The sequence below is a fragment of the Stenella coeruleoalba genome (genome assembly GCF_951394435.1).
Source record: "Stenella coeruleoalba genome assembly, chromosome: 8".
In the NCBI taxonomy this organism is placed as follows: domain Eukaryota; kingdom Metazoa; phylum Chordata; class Mammalia; order Artiodactyla; family Delphinidae; genus Stenella; species Stenella coeruleoalba.
In genome coordinates, this window is record NC_137154.1 from 33,335,048 (window position 1) to 33,347,991 (window position 12,944).

General features: G+C 36.2%; 1 long non-coding RNA gene across 2 annotated transcripts in view; it reads right to left on the reverse strand.

Moving 5' to 3' along the window:
• LOC307190799 overlaps positions 1-12,944 on the reverse strand; it is a 380,676-nt gene that overhangs the window by 169,405 nt on the left and 198,327 nt on the right. For both annotated transcript variants that reach the window (XR_013829543.1, XR_013829544.1), the window contains exon 3: positions 849-987. This is a non-coding gene — a long non-coding RNA (uncharacterized lncRNA). The remainder of the gene's footprint in view (positions 1-848; positions 988-12,944) is intronic.

Genomic DNA, 12,944 nt, shown 5'->3' on the forward strand with positions numbered 1-12,944 from the left:
CTTACAAAGAAACAGGAATAAACTGCCTACCTTGAAGAAATACCACTTCTGTTCCCCTTTTCTCTTCTAAGCTCATTGTTCACAGGTAAACTAAGACTCTAAGAACTCAAGCTGTATCATGTATCAATAAACTTCAAGTTACAGCCTGTCGTGCATCCATTTGATGTTCGCCCTTACAAGCAAAAGCTGACTTTGGAGCTGAACATCTGTTTTGACCAATCCAGTGAGTCACATAACCTTTCTTTACCTTTTGAAAATAGGGATAAATTGTTCTATGGCCCATTTCATGGAGCTGATGTGACTATCTGTGAGATTATGTCTGCAAAGCAATTGCATGTCTCTCTCTCACACACACACACAAATGTAGATATATTCAGAGCAAGTTGCTTCATTCCCTAGTCCAGAATCTAAAGAGGAAACCCATGATATTGGATTTTTCCTGAATATTTACACGGGTTGGGTAAAAGGGAAAATTATCTGTTACCTGGGAAAAGGAGACATATATGTTATGATTGCCCAAAGACAGTTGTATCCTTCTCTCAAAGAAGTCTCCAATGACTAGGTAATGATTTCTTAAGTATTCACTAGGTACAAGCATCTCTTAAAGATGCACATGAAATCCTCAAAAGTGTAAGAACACTGAATCTGTGAAAGCACCTCTCTCCCTTATGTCCCGGCTTGTGACTCTAATATACATCTAGCTGCTCAGATTATAAATCTAGAATTCATTCTAGGCTTTATTTATCATCTTCAATACATCCCCAAATCCTCTCCACTCTTTCTATTCACTCCTTGTCCTTTTAAATTCATGGCTTCTGCTTTACTCTAGGCATCCACCATTCTCTTACCTTGGCTATTGTGAGTTTCTCATCTGATCTTCTTGCCTTTTGTCATATGTTTCTCCATTTCTTACTCCACATGCATAGTCCCACTTGGTCTGTCCTCTAATATTTCCATCCAATCCTATACCCTGAAGTTGTAAAACTCCTAGAAGAAAACAGAAGAACAATTTTGTGACATTAATCTTGGCAAGGATTTCACAGATATAATATCATAAGCACATGTATCCAGAGCACAAATAGACAAGGTGGGACTGCATCAATCTAAAAAGCTTCTGCACTTCAAAGGAAACAAACAATAGAGTGAAAGCCAACCTACAGAATGGAGAAAATAATTATAAACCATATATTGGATAATGGGTTAATATCCAAAATATATAATAAATTCCTACAACTCAATAACAAAAAGGTAACTACCCAATTAAAAAATGGGCTAGGGGGCTTCCCTGGTGGCGCAGTGGTTGAGAGTCCGCCTGCCGATGCAGGGGGCATGGGTTCGTGCCCTGGTCCAGGAGGATCCCACATGCTGCAGAGCGGCTGGACCCGTGAGCCATGGCTGCTGAGCCTGCGCTCCACAACGGGAGAGGCCACAACAGTGAGAGGCCCGTGTACCGCAAAAAAAAAAAAAAAGGGCTAGGACTTGAATAGAAATTTTTCCAAGAAGACATACATATGCCCAATGGGTATATTAAAATATGTCAGGTGTCGGCGAGGATATGAAGAAATTGGAACACTTGATCACTCAGTGTGAATGCAAAAAGGTGCAGCCACTATGGAAAACAGTATGGAGATCCCTCAAAAAATTAAGAAAAATGGGAGTTCCCTGGCAGTCCAGTTGTTAAGACTCTGTGCTTCCACTGCAGGGGGTGTGGGTTCGATCCCTGGTCAGGGAACTAAGATCCTGCATGCCAAGCAGTGTGGCCAAAAAATAAAAATAAAAATAAAAATAAATAAATAAGTAAATGGTGCTGGGAAAAATGGATAGCCACATGCAAAAGAATAAAACTGGACCCCTATATTACACCATACACAAAAATTAACTTAAAATGAATTAAAGACTTAAGAAAAAAGTTTACCATATGATTCTGCAATATGATTAAGAATCCTAAATATATTATCCATCCTCTTCAACCCCAGTTTCCAAAACCCAGGAACAGCCACTTTCAAGTAATTTAGTTCTTTTTTCTTGCTATTTACTTCCATATTTCTAAATAATATTTATACCATCATTAAGTATTTGACACTATACACTGACTTCCAAGAATGCTGAATGAGAATTTAGTTCTCTTGTACAACCTTCTTAATGTCTATTCCAACCCTCTTAAACTTTCTTCCTCTATTTTTTCAATATAACAATTTTACAATTTTTTGTCAAATCATTATTTCATATTCCCATTACTGTAACCATGTAACTATTTTTCACAGCTGAGCCACATAGAGAACTCTGATTATATTTTCTTTTTCGTTCAACTTTTGTGTTACATGAAGTTATTTATTGTCTTTCTTTTAATTTCTTAAAATTTCTTTTGATTCTTCAGTATACCTATATCTAATATATCTGAAAATGTCTGATACATAGTGACTTCTTATAACAAAACAAGCTTTTGGACCTCACTTTACCATTTATAAAGCATTTTGTGCATGTTATCAAATTTGTGGCTCACAATGAACACATTCATCATGTAGAGCAGATCTGTTCTATAGATAAAGAGATTAAAGCATAGATGCATTAAAGTAAATTGTCCAAGGTCTGAAACCTGCAAATGACAGAAACATTTCGGACACTGGAGTTCCTGAGGCCAAATCTTTCGTCATATCCACTGTAACACGTTTGATTCTCAGCATGGGATTCTTCCCTTTTCTGGCAAATTTCCTCATTAGCTACAAGTGTCAGCACTGGTCTCTAAGGTTTTTCATCATCTGCACTTAATACGTTGGGGAATTCATGTGATGCACCAAATAATTCTCTGTATGTGATTGTACTGGCGACATAAGAGGGTCAGTGAATATCCCTCCTTTGATGCTTGAGCACACCTTATACCCTAGAAATTGTAATGGACAATTTGATTGGAAATGAGATGACGGACTGTAATGGTTCTCACTATATAAAATTACTTCCCTGGGAATAGAAAGATTATTCATGAAGAACAAGAGCTCAGTGACTTTACACTATCCTATCAAGTACTCAGAGAGCTGATTACAATTGGATTAGAATGAATAAAAGTAATTAAAGCAGTTCCTGATAAGTATGAAGTCACTTTCTTCTTTAGAATTTGAATACATTAGCTGAACAGGAAGGGCAAATTTTTGCCTCTATCACTGGGAAAAACAGTTTTGCCAGAATTGGCTTGTTCAACTTGTCTCCACAGCATGAATGTGTTCCCTACATGAGCTTCTCCAATCCTGTCTATTTAGATCTTGTCCATCCTTCAAGACCTAGTGCTTGTTCTTAATTCACTTTATAGACTTTGCCAAACACAAGCAGTATAGACTATGAGACCTAATAGACCTAATAGATCTGGTAGGCAACCTTAATAACTCCAAACCAGCAATTTTATATGTTTCAAGGTAATATACTTTCTATTACCCTTTCCAAACTTTTGGAATTCAAGATATTTGGAAATTTATTAAGTAACCATCCCCTAATCTCAAACTGTCTAATCTCTAAAGTATAACACATATATAAAATTATCTACTTGTGTGTCTGTGTGTATATACATATATGTATATGTGTGTATATATGTACATATATACATATATATGTACAGTCTTTGAAATGAAATATTATTAATTAATGAGAGGGGGAAGAAAATCCTTATTTACGTACCAAGTCCTATCTTAGGAGCTCTATTCATATTCTTTTATTTCAGCCTCACGGCCTTCAGAACCGGGCATCACTGCATTTATTATAGAGAGAAGACAGGTTCAGAAAAGTCAAATAATTTGATCAAATGAGTGCAAGTAATAAACAGTTTGTCCAGATCTCAGCTTCTAGTCCATCTGTCTACAAAAATCCTTCCTATTTGTATTATACTTTGCCACTACTTATTTAATTCTTCTCACATGTATTTTCATGTAATAAACAATATAAGTTAATTTAGAACATATAACTTATTACATACCTATTTGTGTCCTCAGAGGGTAAAACATTTATTTAACTATTAGGACAAAATAATGCCATCCCCTGTGCCCGGCATCAACATTAAATCTATGAGATTAGCTATATACACAAACTGTGAAACATGGGTCAGTATTATATTTATTTTCTGAGAATGTGAATCCTGTAATATATGGCATAAGTGAAACTAAAAACAAAATAATTGTCATTCTGTGGCAAGATTTCCAATGATTGTTCCAGATTATGTCATTTCAATCATAATGCTTTGCCTGTGATGTCCCTGTGCCTGTGTGCATGTGTTGAGGGGATGTTTACACTACAGAGGAGTGAGCCCTTGACTTTCCACATATAGGGTCTTTCTGGCCAACAGCTTCTCAAAGAAAATTTATAGATTTCTCGACTCCATCTTTAATCTTTTCCATCTTTCAAAACTGCTGTTCTCCTTTTTAAATCCAACTAGGGGAAAAATGTGGAAGCAAGAACTTTAGGCCTGCAGGGAATCTGAGAGCTCAATCACTTAGCCTATTATGGGCAGTGATAAGCTCATTTTTCAGACACTGGAGATTTCTTCATATAAATCCCAGTAACTGCATCTTGGGGCTTTCTGAGTATGCTAACATTAGTAATTAGTAGTAATACAGCAGCCCATGAGGAGATTTGGGACTTGTAAAGGGCTTTTGATGCTCCTAGGACTCTATTGCTAAATGCCTTGCTACTCAAATTGAACTGGTTTGATTCTAAACATGGTTGTGACAATAATGAAAAAAATAACACTTACAGTGTATTAAATGCCTACTATGCAGTTTATGTGCATTGTCATTTATCCTAACCACAGGCCTGTGTGGATTAATTCCTAGGGGACCAACATCCACCTTTTCCTCTTTCACTTTTGAATAATAGCCTTTCTATCTTTCTTCCTTTAACCTTTAACTTAACAATTAGCCCACAAGTTGATAGGAGAACCATTAGACTTAGCTAATTAAACAGTATAGTACGCTAATTGCAACTAAAATTATTACTCATTAATCAAACAACTTGCTGCAGAGGACACTGATATTCTATTCTCAGAGTAAACCATTTGAAATCAGAATGTTGGATAAAAAAATTTAAACCAGCCAGAAGCTACACTCCATGCTCTGGTATGGCTGATACTAAAATTCGGAGTTGAAACTAAACACAGAAACTTCCAGTCTAGATAAGATGATATAAATTTATCTCTCCCTATTCCTTCTCACAAAATATAACTATAAACCAGAGAAATAAAGAAAGAAGTCAACAAAAGGCAATTGTGAGAGGTAAAAAGAGTAATGCAAATTTGCTGAATACTCCAGAATAGAGAAGCAACATAGCAACATGGCAACTTACAACCCCTAATATTAAAGAAAAAGATGATCCAGATCCAGTGTTTATTGATCCCAAAACTAGCATTAAAAGACCACCCAGGTACATTCAGTCCTCCCTGGGACTGGACAAAAGTCTCCCTGACAATACCAAGCTGAATCAAATCCCATATTTGGTGAAAGGCATAAACTCACAGATTAAAAAACTAAGCAACCGGGGCTTCCCTGGTGGTGCAGTGGTTGAGAGTCCACCTGCCGATGCAGGGGACACGGGTTCGTGCCCTGGTCTGGGAGGATCCCACATGACGCAGAGCGGCTAGGCCCGTGAGTGTGAGCCATGGCCACTGAGCCTGTGCAACCGGAGCCTGTGCTCCGCAGCAGGGGAGGCCACAACAGTGAGAGGCCCGCATACCGCAAAAAAAAAAAAAAAAAATCCCTAAGCAACCACAAATAGGATAAACCCAAATGAATCTAGGTCAAGACTAAGAAAAAAAAATACCTTTAAGAATGTTTTTTGTGTGTTCTCTGTTCTGTTCTATTAACATATGTGTTTATCTCTCTGCAAGTACTGCAACTGTCTTGATTACTGTAGTTATCAAATAAGTCTTCAAATTGTAGAATGATTCTTTTATTTTTTTAAATTGTTTTAGCTGTTTTAGGGATTATGTCTTTCTGTTGGAATTACACCCATAAAAATATGATTTTGACAAAGGTGCAAAAGTAATTCAATTAAAGGATGTTTTTCCATCAAATGCTGCTGGAACACTTGGGTATCTTTGGGGAAAACGGAGACCAGGACTACCTAAAACTAATACCTATACAATAATTGGCTAAAACATGAATTATCGACTTAAAAGTAAATTATGAATAATAAATATTTTAGAAAAAAGTTAGAGCAGATTTTTTGGATCTGTGGTAAGGCCAAAAGTTCTTAGAATTGACACCAAAAGCACAATCAATATATGAAAAAATTGACAAATTATAACCTATCAAACTAAAAACATTTGTTCTGAGAAGGCCCACGTGAGGATTATGAAAAGGCAAGCTACTTACAATATTCGAAACTGCCTTTCCAACAAAGAAACTAGTATCTAGAATATATAAAGAACTCTCATAACTCAACAGTAAAAAACAAACAGTTCAATCAAAATGGATAAGAAAAGATTTGAACAGACATTTCATCGAAGAAGATACATAGATGACAAATGAACACAAGAAAAGTTGTTCAACATAATTCACCACTTAGCCATTATGAAAATGCAAATTAAAACTATAAGGAGATATCACTACAATCCTGTCAGAAGGGCTAAAATATAAAATAATGACAACACCAAATGCTGGTGAGAATATTCATTATTCATACATTGCTAGTAGAAATGTAAAACAGTAGAGCCTTGTTGGAAAACAGTTTGACATTTTTTGTGTTTGTTTTTTTTTTTTAATAAACATGCAACTACCATATAACCCAGAAATCAAACTCTTAGACATTTACCCAAGGAAATAAAAACATATGTCCACACAAAACATGTATAAGAAGGTTCACAGTAGTTTTATTCGTGACAGTACCAAATAGAAACAACTTAGATGTCCCTCAATAGGTTAGTGGCTAAACAAGTGGGAGAATACCCTTGTCATGGAATACTATGCAGCAAAACAAGGAACAAACTACTGATACACGCTACTTGCATCAATCTCCAACAAATCAAGCCAAATGAAAACTGCCAATCCCAAAACGTTACATGCTGTATAATCAATTTCTGGACGATAGAAATGGAGACTAGATTACCAATGGCTAGAAGTGAAAGGATAGTTGTAGGTGTTGTTATAAAGGGGGGGAACATAGGGTGATAAAAAATGTTTCGTATCAAAATCAATAGCCTGGCTGTGATAGCATTCTATAGTTCTGCAAAATAGGGAAAAATGGGTAAAGAGTACAAGTAATATAGCTGCATTGTTTCCTACAAATTCATATAAATGTGAAATTATCTCAAAATTAATAAAAATGATTTAATTCAATAGAGCAATTAAAACAAATATTTGACAATTTTAAAAAGTGTTTCTGTTTTAATGCATTTTTGAATTATTACCCATGATTTAGAGTGATGAGTATCTTAGAAACAAGTTGAGCTAGTTGAAGCAACACTGAATTTTGATTCATTTGGTTTAAACCACAAGGTAGAATAATCATGTCACTTATAAAGTCCCTAGAAAAGACAGCTCCAGTGTTGCTTAAGTCAATGGCCCATTAGTGTCATCAAGGACCCAGGACTTTTTCATCTTTCTCCTCTCCCATCTTCAGTATGTCACTTGGTCCTCCTGTTGATCATAAGGTTTTTATTAAATTCAGGGTATCACAGGCCAACACAACTTCTCTCGGTAAAAGAAAATTGTCTTTCATTGTTTCTCTTTAATTGGTGAGAAAACATTTCCCCAAAGTCTCTTCTAGCAGACTTTCTGCCACATCACAGAAAAAAAAGAAGATTGTCCTATTTGCTTGAACTAATCAGTATTTCCCTGAGTTTCATAAGAGAGGTGTGACACAAACAAAATACAGGCTTTGTAAGAAAACAAGTATATGCCAAAATTTTGCACAGCACCTAGAGTCTGCTACAAGTAATAAAAACCAGCAGCATCCTTTCTTCATTTGCAGGGAAGTGCTGTTATATAATAGAAAGAAGATTAACTAGGAGTTGTGAGTTTTAGTCCAAACAACTTCAAAATCTCTGCATGACATTGGCTAAATCCCATCCCTTCTCTGGCCTTCAGTTTTATGATAATTAAAATGAAGAAGCTGGATTCTTCTTCCTTCTAGCTGTGATATATTCTGTGATTGTAATGCAGTTAGACTTTTATATACCTTGTAACTTTAAACACACCATACATGAGCCAGTTCAAAGTCATAGTCTAATGTTAGGATCCCAGTGACTGTCTCACAGAAATTTAATTTCTTCCTCAGTGCTATCTTAAGCCCCTATCATCAGACTTATCATACCGAAGTGTGACTTAATGTTCATATTTGTCTTCCTGCCTTAGACAAGAATTATTTTAAGGAAAGAGCCACATTTATTCACTGTTATATCCACAGTGCTCAGACTTGCATAGGGCAGAGAGTAGGCAGCCAATAAACATAGAGTTAAATTATCTCTTAATGTACCGTCATCAGATTGGTTGTCGTGATACTCAGTAAGTAATAATAACAACAACAACAACAATAATAGTTCCAAGGTTTTGAAGCTAGGGCATAAATCAGAAGGAAAGTGATAAATGCTTCATTAAAAAATTCAGATCTTTTGTACGTTGTTTTCCCTAAGCATGACTATTTCTGTGTTTGTATTAGTTAAAAGAAAGGTTCTTATTTTAATATAATTTTAATGTAACTTATAAGGAAGGACATGATATACTAAACTATTTACTCAAAATGAGGATAATCTATATTAATTTAAAATATGTAGAGTGTGTGGGGTTTTTTTTTGCATACTATTTAGATACTGTTCAGAGATCTCCAGATGCATCAGTGATCAAAACATTCAAAGATTTCTGCTCTCATTAGATCATATTCTAGTGTAGACAGATAAAATGTAACCACATTTGAAGAGAGAGGGAAGTGGGTGAAACAATTGATTTAAAGAGAGTGGGACGGACTTCTCTGGTGGCGCAGTGGTTAAGAATCCACCTGCCAATGCTGGGGACACGGGTTTGAGCCCTGGTCTAGGAAGATCCCACATGCCACGGAGCAACTAAGCCTGCGAGCCACAACTACTGAGCCCTCGTGCCACAACTACTGAGGTCCACGTGCTTAGAGCCCATGCTCTGCAACAAGAGAAGCCACCGCAATGAGAAGACCGTGCACCGCAACGAAGAGTAGCCCCTGCTTCTACTTGCTGCAACTAGAGAAAGCCCGCACGCAGCAATGAAGACCCAATGCAGTCAAGAATAAATAAATAAATAAAAAGAGAGTGGGAGAATGAACTTTCTGGACTATCATGTGAGATTGTTGGGTGGTATTGAATGCCTATCTGAGATCAGTGGTCATGAATGTAAAGTGAGACCAGTCTGCAAGTTTGGGAGTTTAGTTTCCCAGTGCAACACTGGTGTAGAGGGATAATTGGGTTTAACAAGGACAGCGGACTGGATTATTGCTATCTTCTTTTCACACTCATATCACAGAACTATAAATCTACACTCATTTTTACTATCATTGTAAGCAGAATGTATTTATTCACCCTTTGAGACTTTGGGCTTGGTCATGTGACTTACTTTGTCCAATTGGATAAAAGCTGACATTATCAGAGACTTAAATTGTGTTTTCATGATTACTGTTGCTCTTTTGCTCTCCTGCCTTTCCCCATGGGAAGAGCACAACTTGGTTAACTGCTGGTTCAAGAGGACTAGGGATGCATAGAGCAGAACTGGGCAGAATCTATAACTTAGAGCCAGATCGAGATCCACTCAGCCTATATCCACCCAATTCTAACGGATTCACAAATGCAATAATAAGAATAAATTATTGCTCTTTTAATTGCTTTTGGGATGGCTTGTTATGAGTATTCTTGTGGCAACAGCTCACTGATAAATTTGAGTTGAGGGTTAGAGAAAAGTAAGAGGTAAAGATTTGACAATGGTTGCCAAGTGGCAATTAAAAAGATGTACTATGGAATTTAAACTGAAAGAAGAAATGTATGGACCTTAAATTGGTGAAAGTTAAATTATTCAACAAATAATTTTTGTAATCTACAATCCCAAAAGACTTTCCCAGATAATTTGAGAAGCTTCATTATTAACAAATTCTCCCTCTTTCCAAAGAAATTTCAATGTTTTTAGAGATTATATATATATATATATATATATATACACACACATATATGTATGTATGTAGTTATTGAGATATCCATTAAAGTCGATTTAGATAAGCCTCAGTGAAAGGCACAGACCAGAAAATATTCCAAGCACAAAGAGAAAAATGTCACTGAGAACCAGAATGATTAGCAGTAATTTTCCACAGGAAGAGACCTTGATCTAGGCAGGATTCAGGGGAGAAAGGAGCATAACATATGATCTCCTTTGTCCCTTTTCTGGTTTTCCCAGGCACCAATTCATGTTCCTGATGACTCAAGTTAGATGTCGTTTCCTCCTCTCCACTCCCGTGGAGGAAAAGCCATATGAGTAGTTTTTGAACATACCCTGAGGTCCTTAAGGGCACTCAATGTTCCCAATCCCTAAGACAGTTTCTAGTAAATAACTGGAACTCAATCCTGCCATTGGTTGAATTAATCAATCAACCAATCAATTAACAAATGAGAATGATAAGTTTTATTTATAATTTAATCCTTGTTGCTGAAAGCAAAGTTTTAGTTAAATTTATTTCAAATTAAAATAATGTATGTGATTTGACAATCATCACAAATGTGTGGTAGAACTTTTTTAAAACTAAGGCAATCTCTGCTTAAGCACTCTACATTATGAACAAATGTGAAATAACTGCCGTTACCTCCATCATTTGCAAATTTAACAGCAATAAAATATTGAGGATCTGCTTGCCATCTAAATCTGTCAAAATCACGCAACTTTCCATCAAGTGTCAAATAATAACCAACCTCCATGTAAAAATTTGGGACAAGGTCACAGTAATCAGCTCCTTAAGCTGTGTTGGAATGTGGTATTAACACTGTGCTCTTTACAATTTGATGAGAAAGAATGTTTCCAATCTGACAAAAGTGGTTTCTTTTTTAATGACAGAAAAGTTTCAGAACTGGGGAGAATGAGACATAAGAAAGACAGGGAGAAGAGGTATTTCACAAGCACTTATTGAAAAAAGTTCTAAAATTAGAAGCTGTGCTGTTAATTCCCTCTATGATCTTGAGTGAGGCATTTAACTTTGATTTTCAGTACCCTTATAGTATAAGCTACAGGCACTGGATGGATGATTCCCCGTGTCCTTTGAAGTTCTAAGATTCTATGTTTCTATGATCCATTTCCAGAATTATAACTAAGTAATGGCAGGGTCAAGTTCCCACTGCCAAGGTCAAGTTGGCAAATTTAATTTAATTTTAATTTAAAGACCCTTGTCTTTCAACACATTGAAAATGTTGTGGAATATCCAGAGGATTTTATTTTTAATGAAGATCACGGTGATTTATACAGAAAGCGCCATAGAAAGGCCCTGTTGTAATGGTGCCATATGCCTCAAAAAAAAATAAATAAAACTATTGGCAAAATTCACCTTTGATCACAAAATGTTTAAATCGAAAAAATTGTTCATCCATCTGATATTTGAGGTTTTTCCTGTCTCACTTTTCTCTAATGAGATTGCAAATATTCTGGTCTTTTAGACAGTCTTTCTGATTGCTCAGTTTACTGTTCAGTTCCAGTCTTCGGAACCAACTTCCATACCTTAAATTGAACTAGTTAAAGAGTAGGAAATTCAAAATGATCTGGATATTGCTAGTCGCTTCTGAGCCCTTGCAAACATTATCTTGCCAATAACGCTATCCATGCCTGAAATCATATATCCCAAACAATAAGTTGAGTATCTCGTATTTATTGCTGTGAGAAATAAGAAGAGTAAGTCACTGTTTTTCTCTATGTGGTAGTTTCCAGATAAGCCTGCACTTCGTGTATGTTCACTTTCCTGAATTTAGACTGGCCTTCGTGACTCACGTATAAGTAACAGAATGCTTAGAAGTGACACTGTGTGTCTTCTGAGGCCAGAAGGGAAAGGCAATGCAATTCCACCTTGTTCTCTTGGGCCACTTGCTCTTTGGCAATTTCTTTCAAAATCCAGCCACCATGTTTAAGAAGCTCAGGTCACGTTATGAGACAATATGTAAGAGTTCCAATTCACAGCTCCAGGTGAACCCAGCCTTCTAATCACTCTAGCCATGTGCCAAATAGCTGAGCAAAGAAACTTCCTGATGATTCCTGGCCCCAGCCATCACATCACCTCCACGTTTGAGTCTTCCCAGCTAAGGTCCCAGAAGTCGTGGAGCAAAGACAAGTCACTTTCTAAATTCCTGTCACACAGAGTCTGTGAGCGCAGTGAGATGGTTGTTTCATGCCACTATGCTGTGAACACACCAATAGTAAAAGCACTAAATCCTAACTTTGTTTTAGTTGTTCTCCATTCCAGACCAACATTACACACCCTGCCTAGGCTTCAATCTCCTCTCAAATACCACCTCCTCCAAGGAGTTTATAAATGTTTGGGCAGGCCTGCTGGGGGCTCTCCTACAGCCTTCTCTTTGTAAGCCCCTCACATCATTTGACATTCATCACCCCTTTGGAATTATCTGGATTTTACTAAACATTTTGGAATTCTATGTCAAACTTTAAAAATCTAAATATTATAAACTTGGTTAGGGAAGTATAAATTCTTCCCCTTTCCCATACATAGTCTAATATCCAGAAAGCATGATATACATTAGTTTGAGTTTTAGAGAAAGGTCTCTTTGATAAAAGTAATATAATCTAATAATTATTGGAAAAGGAATAAATATATATGTATATATAAGTATATATTATATATGTACATATATTATATATATATATTTGTACGTAACAGGACATTCAGAGGTATTGTGCCTTACAAACTTACCAAGTATTAAATAAGGAAAGTTAGGCAGATTGATGTATTTTGAATGCATATTCTAA